Consider the following 24,042-nt stretch of genomic DNA (forward strand, 5'->3'; position numbering starts at 1 on the left):
GCAAGTGTTTTAAATGTCAAACTAGTATTCTCTTTTCTATGTGGGACTGTACAACAGACCTGATTTTAATGAAGATTCTGATTATTTTATCCCATCCAATTTATCTATATATTAAAAATGGAAAATCATTTTGAAGTTATAACATTTTAAAGTAAGAACCACTGTACCTGGGTGAGAGACAGGTTGAAAAAAATTTTAATTAGGAAGTTTATTATTTTTATCAACTAATTTCACAAAATTTGATAGATTAGGGGAAAAAAAATTAAGCTATTCCTTACATTTAATTTCTGCAAGGATTGTAGCCAAACAAGCAGAGGGGATCTAGCAATCAAATTCTTAAAAATCTTAAGGAAGGCAGTATACAATCTTCTTTATTTTTTCATTTTTATAGTGTATTTTTCCCAGAAACAAATAAATACAATTTTAATAATGATTTTCTGATTATTTTGTAATCCATATTCTTTCCCTCTTCTTCCTACTCCTTGAATCAGCAGGTAGTATGATATGGGTTATGCATGTGCTATCATGCAACACATATTTCCATGTTTGTCATAGTGCGGAAGAAGACACATATCACTTATATGACCAAAAAAAAAACCACTCATTAAGGAAGTAAAGCAAAAAAATAGTTTGCTTCAATCTGCTGCATTCAGACTCTATCAGTTCTTTCTATGGTGGTAGATAGTCTTTTTCATTGAATCCCTTGGTATTGTCTTAGATCCTGGCACTGCTGATAAAAGGTACATCATACATTCTTTTAGTTACTGTGCAGTGTTCTGGTTCTGCTCACATTACTATGCACCTCTTCATATAAATATTTCTTTTTTTGTGACTGTTCATTTGTAAATTCTTATGGCACAATAATATTCCATTAAAACCATATGCCACAACTTCATCCATTAACCAGTTAATGGGTATTCCCTCAGTTTCCAGTTCTTTGCCACCACCAAAAGAGCTGCTATATATATATATTTTTGTTCAAGAGGGTCTCGCCTTTTGAAAATATAGACCTAGTAGTGGTATTGCTTGATCAAAGGATATATGTAGATTTATGACTCTTTGGGCATAGTTCCAAATTACTCTCCAGAATAGTTTTATCAGTTCACAGCTCCATCAACACAATGTCCCAATTTTCCTACATCTTCTCCCACATTTTCCTTTTTTTTCTCATATTAGCCAGTCTGATAGGTGTTATGTGGTATCTCAGAGTTGTTTTAATTTGAATTTATTTAATTAATAGTGATTTAGAACATTTTTTCATAAGACAACCCAGTTTTAATTGCTTCATCTTCATCTGACAAATGCCTATTCATATCATTTGACAATTTATCAACTAAGAGATGACTTGTATTTTATATAACTCATATATTCTCTATATATTTGAGATATGAGGCCCTCATCAGATACACTTGCTATAAAATTTTTGCCCGATTTTTTTTTGGTGGTTGTTTTTGTTTCTCTTCTTATCCTAGGTGTATTAATTTTGTTCAACCTCCTTTAAACAAAGTCTAACTGAAATCCTGCCTTGAATTTAAGCCAAATTCAATTCAAATAAATTCTTTATTATTTACCAACAGGATATATAGTGATATGCGAGATTATTGTGTATTCTCATTGATATAACTGTCGGGTTTCAGAGAATGGGTTTGGATGGTAATTTAGGCCAGTAACCTAGTTTGAGAAGGCTATTCGAGCTCAGAGCAGGCAGAGCCAGACCCTGAGATCACAAACACACACACACAGAGGTTATAAATTACAGGTGTTTTAATAAGGATAGGTTGGAAAGGATTTGGTTATACCTTACTCTATTATAAATATCTATACCTCCCCAGATCTACAAATCTCCCACAGAGAGATTGCTTCTGAGTGGTTCCCTACTCTATTCCCTATACTCTCTACATACCCCCAAATTACTAAACTTATCTAAGCTAATGCTAACCTCCCCTTGCATAATCTAAACGTAAAAGTTCTGAGGGCAAGTCTGACAGGGCCCAGTGATGGCCTCATGATCAGCTGTTAGTTGTCACATTATAGGAACTCAGTAGGTGTCAAAAGGCCAACAGGTACAGTATACTCCAAGCAGCAATAAGATGTGATGAACAAGCAGTCGAATCCACAGGGAACGACTAATTCTCTTCAGGTCCACCCAGAGGGAAAAAGTCATAGTCCTTAGGCTTAACTGTCTCTCCCCAACAACAGCTGTACTCTCAGAATTTCGGAATTCTGGCCTTTTGATGTCAGTCTGAAAACTCACTATATATTTAACTTTCACCTACAACATCATGGGGGGTATACTTTTTCAGATGTCATGTACACTGCTCTTAAGCTATGTTAACACGTACGAAAGGTTTACAATTTTGTGATTGTTGTTTTTCCAAAATGATGTATAGATTTGTTTGTCTAACTCCATAATAACATTTGTTTGTCTAACTCCATAATAACATTCATTCTTCAGTTTAAAGTTTTAACATTCTAAATAGAAGCAGTATGGCTGCTGACCTTTAGGTCTTTGCCTCTGCATGCTATTTGTCTATCTTTGTGTGATATCATACATAGTCTCTGTGACTGCTTTAATGTGTCTTCTATTTTTCAGTCATCTTTCAGTTCTGTGTGTGGGAGAGACAGACAGAGAGAGAGAGAGAGAAAGAGAGAGAGAGAGAGAGAGAGAGAGAGAGAGAGAGAGAGAGAGAGAGAGAGAGAGAGAGAGAGAGAGAGAGAGAGAGAGAATGTGTATTACAGGAATGCTCATTCCCCTTTGGTGTCCATCTTACACTAAATTCTCACCTGCAGTTCTAAGAAGCTATAGCTTATGTAACAGTCACATTCTAGTAAACCAGATCAGCAGATGGGCTAAATCTGGTTGAGGGTAATTGATGGGCCATCAATCCATAGGTGAGTTAAAGGAATGACTACACCAGGCATGTGAAGACTTCCCCAAGTGGAATGGGCAGATGAAAACAATCTATTTAAATGGCCATGAAAGCTGCTGAAACACATATTGTGGAGCACTGACAACTTTGTAAGACATCAAAAAAACCAAAGTCATCTACTGTGTTCTTAGCCATCACCAGTCATTGTCACTTTTATCTTGCCACTGGACTACAAGGATTCTGGAAGAGAGAGCAAGGCTTAAGGCTTTGCAACTCTACTCAACTTAAATCCAATTTATGTGGAGTTAAAAGATATTGCCCAGTGATTATATTTTGGTTCTCTTCAAGAACAAAAGACAACAACCAACCAGTCAACTTTGCCCTATGATTTCAGTGCTTCCAGGCAACTTTATTTTATTTTCCTGACACTTGATTTTTTGTTACGCTTTTTGTTATTGTTGCTTTTTATGGTAAGTCATTAATTATTACAATATATGTTTTTGAGGTCAATTGTCTCCACTTATAGAGGCCTCATGTGTTCTTCAAATGTGGCAGCTTTATTTTTCTTTGTTATGCCATTTTGCATTATTAAAGATTTTTCTCTTCCATTTTGTTTGTGCATGTATATGTGTGTGTATGTGTGTGTGTGTGCGCGTGTGTGTGTATACAGTGATCCCTCACCTATCATCATGGAAGTAACATTCCAGGTACCCCTGAGATAATAGCAGGAAAGCAAGCAGACAGATGCTACAGGTGCTACAGTCACTGCACCAATAAGTGCCCAGGATACAGAACCCAGCGCTGTTGGTTGGTCGCCTTTGTGCAAGTAGTAGTGGTGTACTGCATTTCCATTGCATATAGTACGATATTCATCCACAAAATCCTACAATATGGCAAAAATTCTGTGATAAATAATTAGATATTTTTTTAAACCCATGATACAGGGAAAATATACTAAGTGAACCATGATATAGTGAGGGATGACTGTATATATATATATACATATATATATATATATATATGTCATATTTTATTGAATTTTACCAACTTCTCTTCTAAAACATTAACCTGTCATCTCAAGTTTCTCACTAGAAACTCTAATTTTGGACCACTAAAATACAATCTGCATAGAAGACAGAGTGAGACTCACAGGAGACTTACAACTTCTAATCTATACAGTATTAGAAATTCTGGACAAGTCACTTAACCTCAACTCCAAGACTAAATTATAAGAGGAGTACTAATCTACATTTTTAAATGAGTTATTTTCATTGGGAGAACTCTACATTGACAAAATTGAAGGTTTGATTTAAAAATTATATATATATATATATCCCTTCATTTTTTTTATACTTTTTACTCTTTCTGGGATTTCTTATAATTGTTCCTTTTTATTTTCTTTTCTGGAGTTGTAGTTACAAATGAAGGCTTCTTTTTCTGGAGATTGCCCCTTACATTCTTTGACACAATAAATTCCCTCACAAAGGAAATTTCCACAATGATTCTTTATTGTATTAGGAACCTTTGTTGTTATTTATTCTTTTCTTCAGACTTCCTTATTTGCTTCTCCATCTCCAGTTTTATTCTTCCCGTTCCTGGTGAGGATTTCCTTATAATACTTTCTCCTCCTGTTTTTATTTTTGTTGTTCTTGAACTTTATTTGGCTCATTTCATGGAATTCTGAAGTAATGAGGAAATGCTGGGCTTAGAAACAATCATTGATTCATCTATGTTGCAAAATCTACCTTCTGTTTTGATGAAAAAGAATCTCCATGGCTTACCTGAGAAAAGGGTATATCTTATATAAATTCAGTGAGCATCAAATCCACTGACCATGTCTGAGTTAAAGAAGTAGCTGAGGAAAAATTGTTTCATGCGACACAGCACAATAAAAGTATAGTTTTAACATTTCAGAAAGCCTGTTTCCAACAAAAAAAAAAACTATAAGTGAGAAGAGGGTTGTACTAAACCTAGACTGAAAGCAAACATTGTTTATCTGGAAAAATAACTGATTCCAGAAAACCTAGACATTTAATTTTTCTGACATCTCTCCCCTTTTCCTGAGGAAAGAAGAAGGGAAGAGAGCTTTATGTAATATAAAACTTACGTCAGCAGTCACACTGGAATAGAACTGAAATTATGGGCTTATGTAGGTGGTCAAGATAAGGAATAGAAAGTCCTTAAAATTCTTTTTTTCCCTGTTTTTCTCTGCTAAATATCACTATGAAGTTTGAAGTTCCTCAGTGCAGAGTATCTTTGTTTAGGCAAAGGGAACATCTGCATCTTTCTCAGTCAATTAAAATAAGAGCAATGCATTCTCCTAAATTATATCTATCTTTATATATCCCCCCTCCTCAAAAAATACTCACAAACCCACAAATAGATATTTCATTTACAACATAATTCAACAACAAATATAGTACTTTCCCCTCCATTCCATTATTCTTTTGCAAAGAATGGAAATACCAGGTCTTTAAAAACCAAAAACTTGATTTTTTTTGGTTGTTGTAGACAAGCAATTTAATGAAAATGCTACTGAAATGCCTTTCCTCTATGAAAACTAGTAAATCAATTACAAAAGCAATTTCCTTACACAGTATGATTTTATTGTGTTTGACCAGGGCATTTGATAAGTATTAGTTCTTGCTGAGAGCAAAGAGTAAATTTTATTTCAAGCTTTTCTTTCATGTGCACAGAGAAAGAAGCATCAGAAGGGCAGTTGGACATGGGCCTTTCATGATTGGTATACAGAGAAGGATGAGTGGCTCAGTCCAGCAATCTGGTTGACTTTTATTTGTTGAAAGAAAAGTAATAATGGGATTTAAAAAAAACAACAACTAATAAGAGGGGTAATAGTTATGGTGGACTTTTATACCTGGGTTCAATTTCTAAAGGATAGATTTGGTTTTGCTAAGATTAATGTTTTCTTTTTCCCTTGTTCTTTTCCAGGAGAATAATTTTTCCCCTTCTCCCTTTTAATAGGACTGATTGATGCATAAAACTTAAGGCTAGGAGTCAAAGATAGTTTGTCAGACATTTGCTTAGCTATATGACTCTAAGTAAATTATTTCATTTTCTCATTCTCAGTTCCCTCATTTGCAAAGTAATAGTACTGATTCCATAGGATTGTTGTGGGAATTAAATAAAATAATATATAAAATACTTTATAGAATTTTAAGTGCTATATTGAAAGAGAAAGAGGAAAGATAAGAGGAGTAAGAAGAGGAAAGAGGAGAGAGAAGAGAAGAAAGGAAAGAATGCAGGGGAGGAAAAGAAGAGGTGAGAAAAGAGAAGGAAGAGAAAGAAAAGAAGAAAACAAAGAGAGGAAAGAAGAGAGAAAGAAGAGAAGGGAAGGGAAAAAGAAGGGAGAGAGAGAGAGAGAGAGAGAGAGAGAGAGAGAGAGAGAGAGAGAGAGAGAGAGAGAGAGAGAGAGAGAGAGAGAGAGAGAGGAGAGGAGAGGAGAGAGAGTTTTGGGGGGAGACTTTGTCATACTATGCATATGCCATGCTCAGACTTAAAGGAAAGGTATTGAAAGAGAGAGGAACTTATCTCAGGCAGGAAATACAATATAAACAAAAACAGAGATGAGTATCAGCATGGCATATTTGTGGTATGGCAAAGCTTCTGTAGTAGACAATTTCTATAGTAAAGTATCAAAGAATTGGAAAGAACTCCAGTGATACCTTGTGTGGAGTGGAATTCTGGGGAGGTTTGTACCCCCAGACATCACTCTAATGAGTAGACAGAAGACTTAATAAAATGCTGGCAGAGCTCATATGGCTTTATTTGGGGTTGGGGGGGGGGCAAGGGAGGGAAAAGAGTGGAGGGAAAAGAATGAAGGAGCACTGTCTTGAGAGACCTCTTAGAAACAGTGGACTTTAATGCTCAAATTTACTCAGAATTTATAGGGATCCAACACAATGCTATCTCCTCTTTCCCATAATCTGAGTCTTACATAGTACATTTGTATATTATATTTCTTTATCTTGTCCTATCCTCCTTAAATTTTTCCAATGCTTCCAAGCTTATAGAAACATTCCTTAAGTTTGCAATTTCTCCATTGAGTCAAACTTTAGACCTGTGCAAAGTTTTTTTCAGGCTGCAATATTTCTCAAGTTACAACATTCAAAATACAATATTTCTTGGGATTCAGGACATGTAGTCAAGATTATGATTTGTTAAGTTTTGAGATTTTCCTTATAGGAATTAGGACACCCAAACTTCTTCCCATGGAAAAGAGAAAGGTGGTTGGGTATCTCTTAGCCACACTAGAAAAGAGTATATTAAAGGCCTATATTAACATATATGAAGCCACTTGGGGAGAGGGATTTCTAGTCTTCATAAGGAGAGATTGATATCTCCCTAGTAAAGGGCACTTAACTTTCACTAATATTCTATAGAAAGTTGCCAATCTATGATTACTAATACTAATCAATGTATTCTGGGGAATAATGCACAATTTCATCCCATACATGCCTTCTATACTGTCACTGAATATAGTAGGCCTCAGGTCCTCCTTTGAAGACTTATAGCGAAGGGATACATTTCCTACTAAGGTAGACTATCGTACTTTCAATGATTTTAAATATTTTAGGAAGTATTTTCTTTTTCTTACTTTGAATCACATCTATGAAACTTAAACTGACTACTTTTATATCTTCCCTACAAGGCCAAATGGAATAATTATGATCTTTAAAAAATGTTTTTCCTGTATGACAGACTCCCAAATAATCTATTATCAACTAGTTCTAGCCTCTACCCACCAAAAATCTTATGCTCCTTCAACTAATCCTAATATAGTATATTCTCCAGTCCCCTGATCATCTTTATCACCCTTCATTGTGCAATTGGTCATTTTCATATTAAACTGCAGTGGTCATAATTAATAGCTACATTCTAGTTTTAAATTGACTGTTAAAGAACATAATGGAAATATGATTTCCATTTTTTCTGGACACCATACCTCAGTATGACCTAAAATTTAATATTTTTGATTGAGAAGTCACATTATTAATTTTTATTTAGTTTATATCCCACTTAAGATTTCAGATCATTCTGAATAATTTAAGAAATAGCCACTGGATATGAATAAACCATTTTAAAAAGGATTACAAAATATAGATGATCACATGAAAATGAACTCCAAATAAGTAACAATGAGAGAAATGCAAATAAAATCAACTTTGAGATTTCCCTCATCACACTCAAATTGATAAAGGTGACAAAAGTTTGGAAAAAAAGATCACAAAAGTCAATGTTGGTAGGACTTTGGGAAAATAGTTGCTTTGACAGATTATTGATAAATGTGTGTATCAATTTGAAATTATTCAAGAAAAATCACTAAACTGTCTATACATTTTATTTGAGTGTCCCCAAGGACACTGGACATATATCCCAGAGATAACAAATAAAGAAAACAGAGTTCCAATATATAGTAATATGTTCAGAAGGCTAATCATTTTCTTAACTGATATTTGAGGTTATTTTTACTTGTTTCCTAGGTAGAATTAGAACATAGAATATAGGACAGTAAAACTTTTAAAAATGATTTTTTGTCTGTTTTTAAGTATATATAGAAGGGAAGAGAAATGTGTGTGTGTGTGTGTGTGTGAGAGAGAGAGAGAGAGAGAGACAGAGACAGAGAGAGAGAGAGAGAGAAAGAGATGATTATGACACTTAGTTGAGAGCCTGAGTTAAGTGGAGAATGGTGATACCCTGGGGAATTTTGGAAGAGGGTGTATGTTTTAAATGAAGAGTGAATCTTGATATCTTAAAATGATATGGGAAGATAATATATAATATTTTATATAAATATATGTATATATACATACCACAGAATCAGGAATAATAAAATTGGCAGAGAACTTCCTAAATATTAATTATTCTAAAGAAGAAAATTCTGAATAAAAAATCTGGTGCTCACAAAGTATTTTAAAGTTTAGAAAGCATATTCATCACAACCATCAAATGAGGTGTAAATGATGTGAATATTGTCTCTATTTCATAGATGGTAAAACTGAGGACTAGAGAGTTTAAGTGACTAGCTTATTTTCACACATATTAAGTAGCTGTTAAAAAGTATTCATTAAATTCTTATTACTTACTAGGTATTGTGCCAAATATTAGTGATATATATATATATATAAAGGCCATATGGCCCTTCAAGGGTCTTGCCTTCTAATGGAATAGACTATACATAAATAATTAAGTATATGTAAAATAAATGCAAATAAGATAGTAAATTGAAGCAGAATTTGAACCTCTTTCTCCTGACTCTGAAATTAGCTATCTTTCTCTTTTACTATACTACAACAGGAATTTTTGAGTCATATAAATGTTGGTGTAGCGCATTATATGCATACTGTTCAGTGGCTGATGGGCCATCCTACTTGGTAGTGTATTATATATGTATAAATATGTGCAAATATATATATATATATATGGAGAGAGAGAGAGAGAGAGAGAGAGAGAGAGAGAGAGAGAGAGAGAGAGAGAGAGAGAGAGAGAGAAAGAGAGAAAGAAAGAGAGAGTGATTGTGTGAGGTGTATATTTTCCAGGTTTTTTATAAGTGGAGCTTAATTTGTAACCAAGGGGAGTTCAGTCTTTCAGTATTGAGAGGGGGAAAGAGAGGAGGACCTCCATTTTAAAAGTGGGGGTCAGGGGAGACAGCTGATGTTTAGCGTTGGCTCAGAGAGAGGAGAGGGGGTTTGAAGATTTTCCCCTTTCTGCCTTCCCTCCTTAGCTAAAGCTGCTATCCCGAATTTACTCTTGTCCACCCTCCACTACTTGAGACCAAAGGGTCTCCCCTTGATCTGTTCACTCACGATCACCTTGGGGAAAAAATAACTATTTTAACGTCAACTCAGTCAGGTAATTACAAAGAATAACTAGCAGGGAAGAATGAGAAAGGAAGGTGGGAAAAGAGGGTCCCTGTCTTTATCTAAACCCTTCTCCCCCCTCCTTAGAGTTTGGGAGGAACTCAGGCCTTGGCAGTCTGAGCCCCCTGAGAGAAAGTCAGGGTGACTCACCCCTGGGCAACAGGAGCTGAGGTAAAGTTTGTTTAGGTTTCTCTTCTGAAAGTCCCTTCAATTGGGAAGTGTTGGGAGAGAAAAATTTCCAGTCACCAGCAGGAAAAGTGGGTAACCCTCAGGAGAAAATCTTTTTCTACCTTCTCTTTTCAGCTTCTCAAGACTGAAAGACCTACTCCTCTACCAGCCAGAGTTGTCTTCTCCTCAAGATTCCAATCTCCTGGGGCCCATTCCTCTGTCGAAGTGATCAGTTTCACACACTCTTCAGCCCAGCACTTTTTCTTTAGTGCCAGCTTCTGTCACACAGGATAACCCTGAGTTTCAAAACTAATGGTGTATATAAATAATGGGATGCTAAACAGACAACATAAGAGACTTATTGCAGAACCAGAGATCATCCGGTTCTATTTATATAACTGGCATCAACAAAAAAGGTAAGGGGATGAATTTCAACTTTGATGCTTTCAATATATCCATGATCTTACTAATGGTTCTTCCACTAACAATATAGGTCACAGTCCCTTATGAATGAGTATCTTGGAAATTTTCTACAGAAGCTCAAATAGTCCATATGATATATGGAAGACATACATTTAGATATTACAAATATTAATATTAGCTAATATTTATATAGCATCTTAAAATCTGCATGTGCTTTACAAATATTTCATTTTTTCCTTATAATAGTTGGAGGTAGTTATTGCATTATTGATGAGAACAGTGAGGTAGATAAAGAATTGTGATTTATCTTCACAAAGCTAGGAGGTGTATAAGGCCAATTTTGAACCCAGATCTTTCTGATAAGTCCAGAAGTCTATCTATTATGCCTCTTAGCTCCTTTTATTGCATTTGCCTTCTTAACATTTGTAGGGTAACAATTATAATTCATATATTGGGCCTAATTTTCATGATGTGTCTGGCCCATCTTCTCTAGTCATACATTTCCTTGATGAAGGCTCTTATTCTACTGTTGGTGTTCAATTCTTGAAAACCTATGAAATTGTCAACTGCTACATGGGGTTGTAGGAAAAACGTTGCTTCCTAGCTTGTAGGCTTTTGTTTACTGATACAGCTAGTTAAAATTCTTTACACAGTACTCATCAAAGAATATCAGATTTTATGCTTCCTTCCACATACATCTATTCCCAGTGTACCACTATGTTTAGTGGCTTGTCATGCATGCTATTTCCCAAATGCTTTTGAAATAGATTAAAAAACAAACTAAAAAAAAACCTGACAAAATATGATAGCAGTGATTTGAAAATTAAGAGGTACAAAAAGAATAAGAAATTGTTTCTGGTGATATTTTTAAGTAGATGGAGTGTTATTGGCCAAATGGAAATAGTTCTGGAAGATATCCAAATGAATAAAACTATAGAGGGTAAGGGTGGAAGAAAAGGAGAAGTTTGGAAAGTAAATTGGAAACAATCCATAAGAAGATATCACAATTCATAGTAGACAAGCCAGGTGATTAAAAAAAGTCACAATTAGCACTAAAAATTATTATTTGTCTTCAGCATTTTAATAGGAATGTCCTTTGGTCACTAAATGTACCTAACTTTTGGATGTAGCATATCTTTTTAGTTAAGGTCTTGATATATCTGTCCCTTACTATTTAAGGTATTTGGCTACCCCACCCTGACCTAAGAAAGTGCCTCCTTTTGTTGTGATGCAAGCAGCCTCAATCTCAGCATAACTCACTCTTGTGGCAATGGAATTATTTAAGGCAACATTAAATGACCTTAACTATGCCGCTCAAAGGTTTCTCTATGTCTCATATATTATAGGTAATTACACATTAATAGGAGAGAACTTTTTTCCCTCTGAGTCATCATTGGAGAGCAACTGATTTCACTTAGGGCTGCACTGCAGTAAGGTATATTAATATAAACTTAATTTGTGGTAATTGAGAGAGCAATAAAGAATTATCTCTGAAATATTTTATTCCCAGGACTATCTGACTGTTTAAATTCTGGAAGTCCCCTTTTGGTCACAGTATAAAATATCCCATTTGAGCCCAACAGGATCTGGGCATAATTAGCTTCTGGCAGTCAATGATGCTGTGTGCAGTCATTTACTACATCCCTTGGATGCATTTTTATTAGCCAAATCCTCAAGTAACCTTATTTATTATTCTAGATAAAGGCATTTTGATCTCATTAACATGGATAATTTTCTCCAAACTTATATAGTCAAACAACAGCCAAAACTCCCTTTATGACAATTAAGATATTCTTTTCTTTTTTCCTGGTGACCTACTATACAATTAAGATACCATTCAAATCAGTACATTTATTAGAATATTAACACACTAATTGGATTACAAACACTTCCTCTTATTTCTGAAATGGTTATGATTTAATTGACTTGTTTAAACTAATTTTAATTTCCCTGTACAATTATAACTCATCATTAATTGAACTTATTTACACGTGCAAATACTGATATTGCACTCTCTTATTCCATCTAGTACAAGAAAAGGTGTGAGAAGCATATCCTTGGAGTAGATTAGGAGTTTCCTGTGTGTCTCTCAATCTGCCACCAGATATGGCAGTGACGATAATGTTATATTCATTTCTTACACCAGTTCTTGGGTGAGAGCTAGTTAGGATATATTTAGGAGTAAATAAGGTAGGTTATATCCTGTAATCACTCAACATTCCATGAACACTAGAAAATGTTCTAGACATTGTACAAAAACAAGTAAAATTATGAATGGATTGGTCCATCATTTGGTCAGGAATGAATAGATTCTCTTATGATGGTAATTAAAACCGATGATATGGACACAAAAGCATATTAATAGGGAATTTCTGTAGAGCTCAGATGGCTGGCATTTTGCCTTACTGCCTAGTATGACTGATTTTTTTTTTACCAAAGGATCATAATGAATGTAATATTTTTGTGAAGGCATGTACCAAATATTGTAGGAAAATAGTTCATCAATTTTATGTTGCCAAATTGTGATACATGCCACTCTGTAGCCCTGGAATAAATTGACTGAGATTCTGTTAGATTAAAATTTCCTTAAGGACAAGTATCTTGTCTTCTTCCTCTTGGTACAATACCCTGAATGTCACCTCAGTAGGCACCAAATCAATATTTGTGCAGTGAATTAATGTAAGCATTACTGCAAATGTGATTAATAAACTGGAGAAATGGCATTGCAGTTCTGTGGGGAACTTTTAATTCCTCTATTTCTGGTTAGATGCAAACTTGAGAGGCTATCTTTCTGTCTTCTTACTCTGCCCTTCATACCCCCATCTTCTTGTTTTCCTTCTCCTTAAAATCTATAGTAGTATATAGGATCTAAGAAGGAGAAGAATAGGAAAAACAAAACAAGGAAGAGATGATAGCATATATGTGGGGTCATCCTAGCTCCTTTCCCTCTCTAACATTTTATCTTGTAATCTATATAAAATTTGTGTTATAGTAAAAAGCTAAAAAAGTAAAAAAACTCTTTAAGTGGAAAGCTGGAGACCTGAGTTCAAGTACTAGTTTTGCCACCTGGAATTCAGTGAATAATTTTACCTTTCTTGGCATCACTTTCTTCATGTCTAAAATGAATTCACCTAGACAATATCTAGGGCAACTAGATGGGGAAGTAGATAGAGCACTGGACTGAGAGGCAGAAAAACCTGACTTTAAATTTGGCCTCATAGATTTACTAGTTGTGTGACCCTGGTCAAGTCACTTAACCTTATTTGCCTCATTCTCCTAATGTCTAAAATGAACTGGAGAAGGAAATGGCAAACCATCCCAGTATCTTTGCCAAGAAAAGACAAATGGGACCATGAAAAGTTGTACACAATTGAAATGAAAGAATAAGAAACAATAAGGTACTTTATAGAACTAATATTCTGGTTATTTTTGTTGTTATATTTCCCAGCTTCTTGTATTTTCATTTTCTGTTCCCTATTCCTGGAGATCTCTCCCTCTTCATCTCTGCCTCCTAACTTCTTCTTTCAAGTCTCAGGGAAAGTGTCCCTTTCTTTAAGAAACCTTTCTGAATTCCCTTTAATCTTATTGCCTATCCACTAAATTTACCTCTAATTCATCTTGAATATGTCTTGTTTGAAAACAATCATTTGCATATTGTCTTTCTTATTAGACTCAGAGGGCCTTGAGAACTTGGACCACTTTTGTCTTTCTTTGTATCTCCACACTAAGCACAGTGTAGGTACTAAATAGGTGTAACTTGACATTGTTTGTCCCTAAATTTACATCTTTCCTTTAAAGAGAGGAAATTTGACTTCATTCTTCTTAATCTTTTTCGTTCATTCATTTCAATTATGCCTGACTCCCTGTGACCCCATTTTTTATTTTCTTGAGTGGTTTGCCATTTACATGGTACATGTAAATTTACATTTACAAACTCATCTTACAGATGAGAAAATTGAGGCAAGTGGGGTTAAATGACTTGCTTAGGGACACAGCTAATGAATGTCTGAAGCTGGATTTGAATTCAGGAAGTTGAGTCTTTCTGACTCTTGGTCCTGCACTCTTATCTGCAGCACCTCCGAGTTGCCCCTGTTAGGCATTACTTTAAACAAAAACATTTGAGAAGTAAAAGATAGTGAGATCATGGTGAAGAGAAATTGTTTCTATCCTATGTTGGTGTGGCTTATTTGGACAGTCCCCTCTGCCTCTAGGCAGATCATGCTGTTTCAAACAAATCTGTTATACTGTGGTCATATTTATCAATTTCACCAGTTCATTCAATTTAGCTCATATGAAATCCATTTGGGGATGCTGGAGAATGCTTCTGTAATGCATGCTGTTGATTAAACAGGGCACAGTAGCTATGGACCAGAATTGGTAAGAAGTGATAGAGGGAAAAGGCAGTGGAAATTGATGTGAGTAATGGTGTCCATCCATGCTGTGAGCAATCCTCTTTAAATTACTCTATTGAGTGGATGGGAGAACATACACTAAAAGATCATCTTAAAGTTGCTATCAATCCTGCCTGGATTGCTGTACTCTGCATGATAACAGCCTCCTTCCTTACATACATCCTACTGCTGTACTATCTGAAGTTATGGAATAGGTTGTATCCCTGCATTCAGTCAGAAATGAACACAAGGGTCCATTCAGGTGTCAGGTGAAAGACTGTAAAGTTCCTGACCCTCAAGCAATCTTAACAGAGTAGAAACCTTTATATAAAATGTCTAAACCCAAGAAGAATGAAAGGAATTTTGGTGTTGTTTTTGTAGACAAAAGGGAAAAAAATTTACTACTGAAGAAAAATCCAATAATCTGTTTCTAGTGCTAGTTTCTAAAATGGACTGTATCATATTTTTTAGGACTAGTTTTAGTGAGTTTCATTTTTCTGTAATTCAAAAACCATAGAACTCACCATTTCTCCATTCCTTTTAACAGGCATTTCCCAACTGAAAAATGCCACATATATGATTATTACCCACTTTATAAATGATCAAATTCCTTAGCAGGTATGCGACTCTTCTCTTTGGATTCTGGAACTCTCTCCTCTTACCTCCTACTCCTCCTCCCACCATGGTCATTGAGGATGCCCAAGACCTCTTCCCTTTCCTACTCAGGAACTTTGGCACTCTTCCTGCTGCTCTTATGACATCCTTCTATCCTTTGCCAAGTTACTTTTAAGGGATCAGCCTACTCAACCTGCTGGAGAACTTCCTCATTTTCTTGGGTCACTTTGAGAGTACAAGTGTAATATTCTAACTAGCTATCTTTTGCCTTATCCATGTGATCATACTTTATTTTCTTTTTCTCATATAATTCCTTGGTCACTTTTATTCCTTCCTAATATTCTTGAAAGTTACGTTTTGATTATTTCTGGCAGTTTACTCACACTTACCATGCACACTGCCATTGCCCTCTGTGTCAAGTTTTTATTAATTACTTAACATATTCCTGGTACATTAATAAATTCTGGAAATAGAAATACAAGCAAAACAAAGGACAGTCTCTTCTTTCAAGAAAATTACATTCTATTTTTTTTTGAAAAATTTATTTAGTCAATTTAGAACATCATTCCTTGGTTATAAGAATCATATTCATTCCCTCCCTCCCCTTCCCCTACAACTTCCCATAGCTGATGCACAATTCCACTGGGTATTACATGTGTCCATGATCACTAGGGTGATCATTTAGAGTCTACATCCCCAATCATATCCCCATCAAGCCATGTATTCAAGCAGTTGTTTTTCTTCTGTGTTTCTACTCCCACAGTTTTTCCTCTGAATGTGGATAGTGTTCTTTCTCATAAATCCCTGAGTTGTACATGATCACTGCATTGCAACTAATGGAGAAGTCCATTATATTTGATTGTACCACAGTGTATCAGCCTCTGGGTACAATGTTCTCCTGGTTCTGCTCCTTTCACTCTGCATCACTTCCTGGAGGTCGTTCCAGTTCACATGGAATTCCTCCACTTTATTTTTCCCTTTTGCACAATAGTATTCCATCACCAACATATACCACAATTTGTTCAGCCATTCCCCAGTTGAAGGACATCTCCTCATTTTCCAATTTTTTGTCACCACAAAGAGCACAGCTATGAATATTCTTATTTCTTAGGAAAATTACATTCTAATACATACATACATACATACATACATACATAATAAACACATAAAGAAAAGGTGAAAAACAGGGGTAGGAGAGAGTGGGGTAAGGAAACCAGGAGAAATCTGGAGAAAGAAGTCCAGAGGCAGGAGGAAAGCCAAGAGAGGAATGATTACACAAACATAGCTGGCCTGGATGCTTCTTTAAAATGGAGATTCTGAGAGAAACTGAACAATCAGAGGAAGCAGATAAAGTGGTGACCTTATCTCCTAGGATGAGAAGGCTAGAAATCCTTATCTTAGTGGATAGTTGTGTAATGTTAATTTTTAAATGAATGAAAATGAATTTATAGTATAGATATTCCGAATTTTAGGCTCAATGGGCTCTTGTAGATTACTCTGGGAACTTAACCAACATTTATAACCTTGTTATTAGGGAAAAGTTCAAAATAACTGACTTGGAAATGGTCTGTACTGTAAAAGTTTGTCTGTATCTTTAAAAATCAGTGGACAAGAAAAGAGGAGAAAGAATCTTTGTGAATCCATATAAAAGAGACATAAACTGTTATTGCTTTGAGCACAATAGTATATGTATGATCACACTTGTGCCTCTGTTTTTCAAGGGAATTAAAGAACACCATGGAAAGGCACTGCCTCCTGGATATAGGCTGGTCATATCTTTGGAGTTATGATGATGACAGGGTGACAGCCTAAACATTTCATAAGCATCACCTCATTGCAAAGAGAGAGAAAGTAAAGAAGAGTTAAAGAGTGCCAGCCTATAGGGTAGACCCCCTGGGACAATTTTTCTTTTTTCATGGACAAAATCAGCACAGAACAGACATGCCCCATTCCATAAGTTCACTATTTGGGGGGTTCACTCAACCTGCTGAAGTCCTTCTACACATTTTCCTGACATTTTGAGCATACTGGTGAAGCATTCAAGCTTATTTCTTGTCATCCTTTCCACTTACCATATGAATACCATAGTATTCAACTCCAGCCCACATATAAGGAAACATCCGAATCCATGTGATCAAAGATTCCTTTGAGTTTTTTTCAATATTGCTTTTCACATACCTTAACTAATAACGAAGGCAAAAGCAGGATTAGAGAGAGAAAAGGCAAAGACAAAAATTAGATTGACTGTAGGAGACTCATGAAGTTTTATTCTTTATTTTTACTTCCTCTTCTCATGCATTTTATATCTGGATATAAGCATTTTTTTTTCCAGAGGAAAATGTAGGATGCTGTCTTCCTTAATGATTGAAAGAACCTATTTATGAAAATAGAATATTTTGCTATTAAAATGGCATATAAGATGACATTATAATGGATTTCTACAATGTCTTTAGGTGTACAGACATGCTATTTAGTTTTTCTTCAAACCTTGTATTTCCTATTAAATAAAATAACATGGACATAATATTAGATAAAAGAACAAGGGTAAAGATAACTCAGCAGTTTGCATCTGTGGCATTTTCTATTACTGATCTTGGAAAGCAGTAAAGCGTGGCTTCTGTTGATTCACAGTAGGAAATAAAAGTTTAAGAAGTTGACTGTGTAATCCATCTTTTCATACACAAATCAAATATCTCTCAAGATGTTTATACAATGCTTATTGCTGAATATAATGGGATATGCCTATATTATCTTCCAAACTATTTTTCACTTCATATTTAGCGAGATGTTAGTTGGGTTATAATGACTAAAAGTAGCTCAAGTATTTTAGCAAGTAGAAGGGTCTGCCCCATCCTGTTCTAAGGTCTTTGGAACCTCATGAAGAGAAGGAACTTTACCTAAAGATTGGCAGCAGAGAGATTTTCCTGGGGGTAGCAGAACAGACAGGGCAACAGAGAGGAAGGGGACAGAGAAAGAAAACAGAAAATATATTTATCTCCTTCTAGACTCAGTGCTCAAGCTCCACTATTTGGGGACCCAACTAAAAATTGAGAATTAAGGGACACCTGTTATCTTTTGTACTTAGAAGCAAATTAGCTTATGGATAAGGGACTGAAATCTCAAAATTTTCCTGGCAGATTTCTGCAATTCTTCTGCTATATCAAAAGTTATTATTATTATTATTATTTTTTTGGTGACATGAATCCCTTTGACAGTCTGGTAAAGGCTATGGACATTTTCTGAAAGTAGTAATGTTTTGAATTATGTAAAGTAAAATACAGAGGATTACAAAGAACTCTATTATCCTGAAATACACTTATCAATATATTTGGAAAGTGTTCAGGGACTCCAGATGAATAACTCCTGCTCTAGATGAAACCCAAAATAATACTTTTAATACTTTAAAGGTCTTTAATTTCATCTCTAGGTATAATCCTTGAACTGACAAAGATGACAAATCTGTGCGTGTGTGTATGTGTGTGTGTTCTTCCAAAGGTGTTCGTTCTGTAAAGGATATCATGTGACCAAATTGGTGTTCTAAAAAGAATTAAGCTGGTTCTTGAAAACAGGTATGGAGTCTCCTTGTTGCCTACCTGAAGCCTTTTCAGCTTAGCAGGATCAGTTAATCCTTGTCCTTTATTGCCATAACCTACAAGAATGTAAGATTACCTCCCAAACAGTAAAACTTTGGAAGAGGGTTATAGTGGAGGTTAAATGTTGTTCACATTCAAAATTCACAAATTGAGGCTTCATTCTATGGTGGAGAGAAAGCCAGTCTTGGGATTAGGTTCTATCTTTTACACACACCCAGTGTGCAACTATGGGCAAACTACTCACCTCTTAGTGCCCCCAGAAAACGCTCTACAACTGATCTGTCTCAGCGTGGGGAAATCCATAGTGAAAGGTCATAGCTATGAACTAGCAGCTTCTAATAAAAACAAATGAGCATAAGTCCCTATCCATGTAAATATACTAGTGTACTCAATTCATCAAAAAAAAATTAAATACCTACTATGAACTAGTCATTATTCAAGGCATTCAAAACTGCACATAACTGCCTCATCTGTATCTTAAGAAAATCTTAATCCTTCATTGTTGGTCTCAGAAGGAATATGTTGTTCCATATTTAAGAATGTTTTGTAATCACATTAAGATGAGAATATAGCTATGTTACAACTGAGTTGTTATTATTCTGTAATTGTGACTCAGGAATGATTCAAAGATCCAGTGTGAATTTATAATCTATCCAATGGTATGTATGTTTTTAGAAACCTGAATTTTCTGCCCAGGGAGTTATAATTTGGGTTTTGGACCAGAAGTCTATTGTACTTGAATGCAACAAGTTTAATATCTCAGGAATCATCATATTGTTTCTAGTAAGAATCATAAAGAATATCAACAAACTGAAATTATTATGTTTATTTTAAATCTTTCAAAAAAAGTTTGAGGTGAGGGAGGGAATTCAGAGAAAAATTAACCTGTTATATTCACACAACTCCAAAGGCAAAAGATACTCTTTATATATATAAGCACACATATTTATGATATATCCTTTTTAGTTGTGTTATACTAGATCTGCTCCTAAATTTTACCTGAATACTAAGTAGAGATCTAGCTAAAAAAAAATGTCTATGTGTATTACAGTGCAATCTGAGCCAAAGTTATGGTTCATCTGGGACACATGAAAACTGGAAACATCCTTTTTTTCCCCATTCCCCACCAAGCCATTTTAGAGAAAACCCTTCAGTTTTCTTACCAATAGCTTCCAGCATTCAGTGTTGCAGTCCCTTAAATTGACAAGCACAGATTTCACTGACCCATAAACAACACTATAAGGCTACATTTCAGAGCACAGGACCCCATAACAGATATAAATGCATTCTGCTTCAACCCTCATCAATTTGAAAAGCCTTGGGAATATTTTCTCTTTCTTGCATCTCAACTTTATTTATGAGCACAAATTGCTTTAGTGAGCAAATTCTCTAAATACTGTATCTGCAAAATGGTTCTGATAACAACAGTAAGCTGACACTAAAGTCTTGACACTTAATGGTGATAAAATGATACAGAGTAATCTGCCTTTGGTGCCTATGCAGTTAGTTTCACATACCAACCATTATAGAAGCCTTGTGATATAATTTCCTTAATGGAAGACAATAGACTGGAAGGTACTCAGTACATAAAGGTGTAGATTGCTCATCATCTTTCTGGTGTTAAATTTTAGTTTGTATCCCATGATGCAATTACCAAATCCTCTGAGAATTTCCTGAACTACATGGTTGTAATTGCTCATCTATACATATGGTTTTCTCCTCTTGTCAGTCCTTTGATTGTTCTTTTTATTGTGGTGTGTGTGTGTGTGTGTGTGTGTGTGTGTGCGCGTGCGTGCGCGCGCATGCAAAGTACCATGTGGAATCATTCATTTAATATTTATTCTTTTACTTTTGAGAAGATAAATATTTTTCCTTAACAGTCATTTGACATCCAAGATAGTCATAGTCCAAGTCTAAATTTTGAAGTTGTTTTTTAGTTTTACTTTCCTTTATATCATTATGATCTAATTTCTTTTCTTTGTATTAGTTCATTTAGGTCATCCAAAGTTTCTCCAAATTTTTCATATTGATCATTTCTTACTGGTAAAGGCAGTCATTGTATAAAGTAGCAAATTTTATTTTGCAAAATATGAATCAGGAGTAAGAAAAAAGAGAGTCTTTGTATATATGTACATAAATATACACACAACTATGTCTATAGTGACTTCTTTGAGAAGAGAATTGCTAAGTTCTGGATATGAGAAAAATAAAATAGTATTATACAACATAAAATAAATTACTTATATTTAAAGTCAGGAAATGAGTCATTGATGATATGACTTATTTTTGAAATCACTTGTCTTTATGTAGGCAGACCACCAGCTTGTTAGAGCACAGATTCAAATTAATATAAAAGTGGAATAAAAAATAAAAACTAGGACAAAGATACAGCATACAATGAAAATAGCTTCATCTTGACCCGTTTAAACAAGGAATAACAAAGAAAGTTAACAAAGAAATGGATGGGAGAAAAAGATGAACTGCTCATAAAGGTCTGTTGTATGCCAAGAACTATCCTCAGCACTAGAGATATCTACAAAGGCAAAGCAAAATAGTCCCTGCCCTCAGGAAGCTTACTTTTATTCTATTTGGGGAAACAAACATTACATTATATCAGCATAGACAAAATACATCCAAGGAGATACAAAATAATCTTAAAGGGGAAAATATTAGTAATTGTGAGAGCCCCAAAAGACCTCCTATTGAATGTATGATTTGAGCTAAGTCTTAAAGGAAACCAAGGATTCTAAAAGCATTGTTGAGGAGGGGGCGAGCATTACAGACATAGATGCTAGTCAGTGCAAGGGCATTAGAAAGGCTGGAGATGGAGTATTATGTGAGTTAGTATGGCTAGTTGGTAGAGAGGAATAATGTATAATAAGACTGGGAAGGTGAGAAGGAGGCAGCCTGTAAAGAGCTTTAAAGGCTAAACAGAGGGACTTGCAATAAGGAAGTACTAGGATTACTGACTGGTAGAGAGTGATCTGTCAGATCTATATGCAAGGCAGCTTTTTAGAAGATGGTTTGGCATAATGGGTGATTTGAGGTAGGGAGACAAATGAGGAGGCTTTTGTAATTGTCTAGGCAAAAGACCCTGAACTGAAAAGATTACTGTGTGTGGAGGGAACAGGAAATATATAGAAGCGATTCTATGGAACTAGAATGGCAAAATTTGGCAACTGATTTGATATGCAGGGTGAAGGAGAGTGAGAGGTTGAGCATGACAAAGACTGTAGATCTAGGGAACTGTTGTGGTTCCAAGAGTAACAGGGAAATTTGGATGGAGTATGTTTGGATTGAAATAAAATGAGTTTAGTTTTAGACACATTGATTTTGAAATTACAAAGTTATTAGTTGTGAGGGATCTCATTTGTATGTAGTTCAATGCATATATGAAAGGAATAATCACTATCATGTGTGTCTAATCACCAATTTCTAAGGAGAAAAACTAGATTTGAAGATATAAATATGGAAGTTGTATAAAAAGAGATTATAATTGAAACCAAGGGAACAGATGAAATCACCAATAGAGAGATTATAGAAAGAAAGAAGAAGGCTCAGGATGATGCATTAGTGTTTATTTGAAGTTAGTGGACATGGCATAGAAGATAAACTGCAAAAGAAAAAAAAATTAAAGAATTGAAAAGAGATCCAAGAAAGAATAATGTTATGAAAATCCAGGGAAAAGGAGTAGAAGGTGACCAGCAATGGCAAATGCTACAGAGAAATAAAAAAGGTAGAAAATTGAGAAAAGACAATTAGATTATGTAATTGAATGCACTGTGACTTTAGCTGGAGTAGTTTCAATGAAGAACAAGTAAAGGCATTGAGTGAAGTTGGCTTTTTCAAGGACTTTGGCTGAGCAAGGAAGAAAAGATAAAGGAAATAGCTTGTGTGGGATCTAGTGAGATTTTTGAGAGTGGGAATACTTGGCCATGTTTGTGGGAAGTAGAAAAGGAAATAATAAAGACTGTAGATTATAAAGAAAAGGGATGATGGTAGGAGTAATCTGCTAGATGAAATGGGAGGTCATAAGACCCAAAGTTTATGTAGTGAAATTGGTCTTAGTTGCCAATGTTTTGTCATCACTAAAAAATACCACTATAAATATTTTTGTGCATGTAGGTATTTTACCTCCTTTCTTTAGGAACCATTTTAAAAAAGATACTTAAATGCCAGGTCAAATAGTTGGACATTCATCATAGACAGTGTAATTTAGGGTTCTGGTTTGGAGGTCCCTATGAGATTTCAAGTTATTTTATTTCAAGGTAAGATATGATAGTCATAATTTGAGGATAACATTCTCATTGGATTAGAGTTCAGTAATGAAGTGGATAGATGACCAAACTGAGAGTTAGGAGAACTGGTTTTATTTCCTTTCTCTAACACATTCAATTTGCTACCTTGGGCAAGTCACTTAACCTTTCAGGTGCCCCAGGCAATTCTCTGAGATTCTAAATTTCAGAGCTAGGACTAATCTACTTTAGTGGAAGAAGTTTTTCCTCCAGAGGCTCTTTATACTGATGGAATTTTGTATATATACATTCATGTACGCACATTAGAATGTTAACTACTTGAGTTCAAGAACTATTTTTGTTCTGTGTTTCTAGCATTTAGCACCATAAACGTTCTTAGCAAATACTTCATAAATATTTGTTGATTATTCCCCTACCCCAAAAAATGTTTCATTGGACAGACTCCTAAAAAAGAAGTGCAAATGTGAAGTTACTCTTTAACAGAAAAACAGAATGATATTTCCAAATATGTAATGAATGGTATAGAGCTAAACTGGGTGGCTTATTTATACAAATATGTAAGTACTAGACTGCATCTAGGTCAAAATAATGTTATCACCCCAAAGAGGCAGGACTCTCTAGATAGGCTGCAGGAATCAACACAGACATTCTTTCAGTATATAGTCTCACTTTTTATGGGCATCAAGGGCATGCCAGTAGAACATAACAAGGGGACAAAGTGCTGGAATAATTTCTGAATTGTAATTGAAGTACAGATTAATTTGTATTATGATGAGAGATTAGCAAACTGTCAAAACCAAATTAAAACTCATATACACCCAGCCTCTTACCTAATTGTAGTATTTCCC

General features: G+C 35.0%; 1 long non-coding RNA gene across 1 annotated transcript in view; it reads left to right on the top strand.

The window, feature by feature from the left end:
• Positions 1-10,448, top strand: part of LOC103103130 (uncharacterized) — a 121,438-nt gene extending 110,990 nt beyond the window's left edge. Inside the window, exon 4 of the long non-coding RNA XR_457818.2 lies at positions 10,052-10,448. This is a non-coding gene — a long non-coding RNA (uncharacterized LOC103103130). The remainder of the gene's footprint in view (positions 1-10,051) is intronic.
• Positions 10,449-24,042: the final 13,594 nt, after the last annotated feature.

Source organism: Monodelphis domestica, chromosome 1 (assembly GCF_027887165.1).
Source record: "Monodelphis domestica isolate mMonDom1 chromosome 1, mMonDom1.pri, whole genome shotgun sequence".
Lineage (NCBI taxonomy): Eukaryota > Metazoa > Chordata > Mammalia > Didelphimorphia > Didelphidae > Monodelphis > Monodelphis domestica.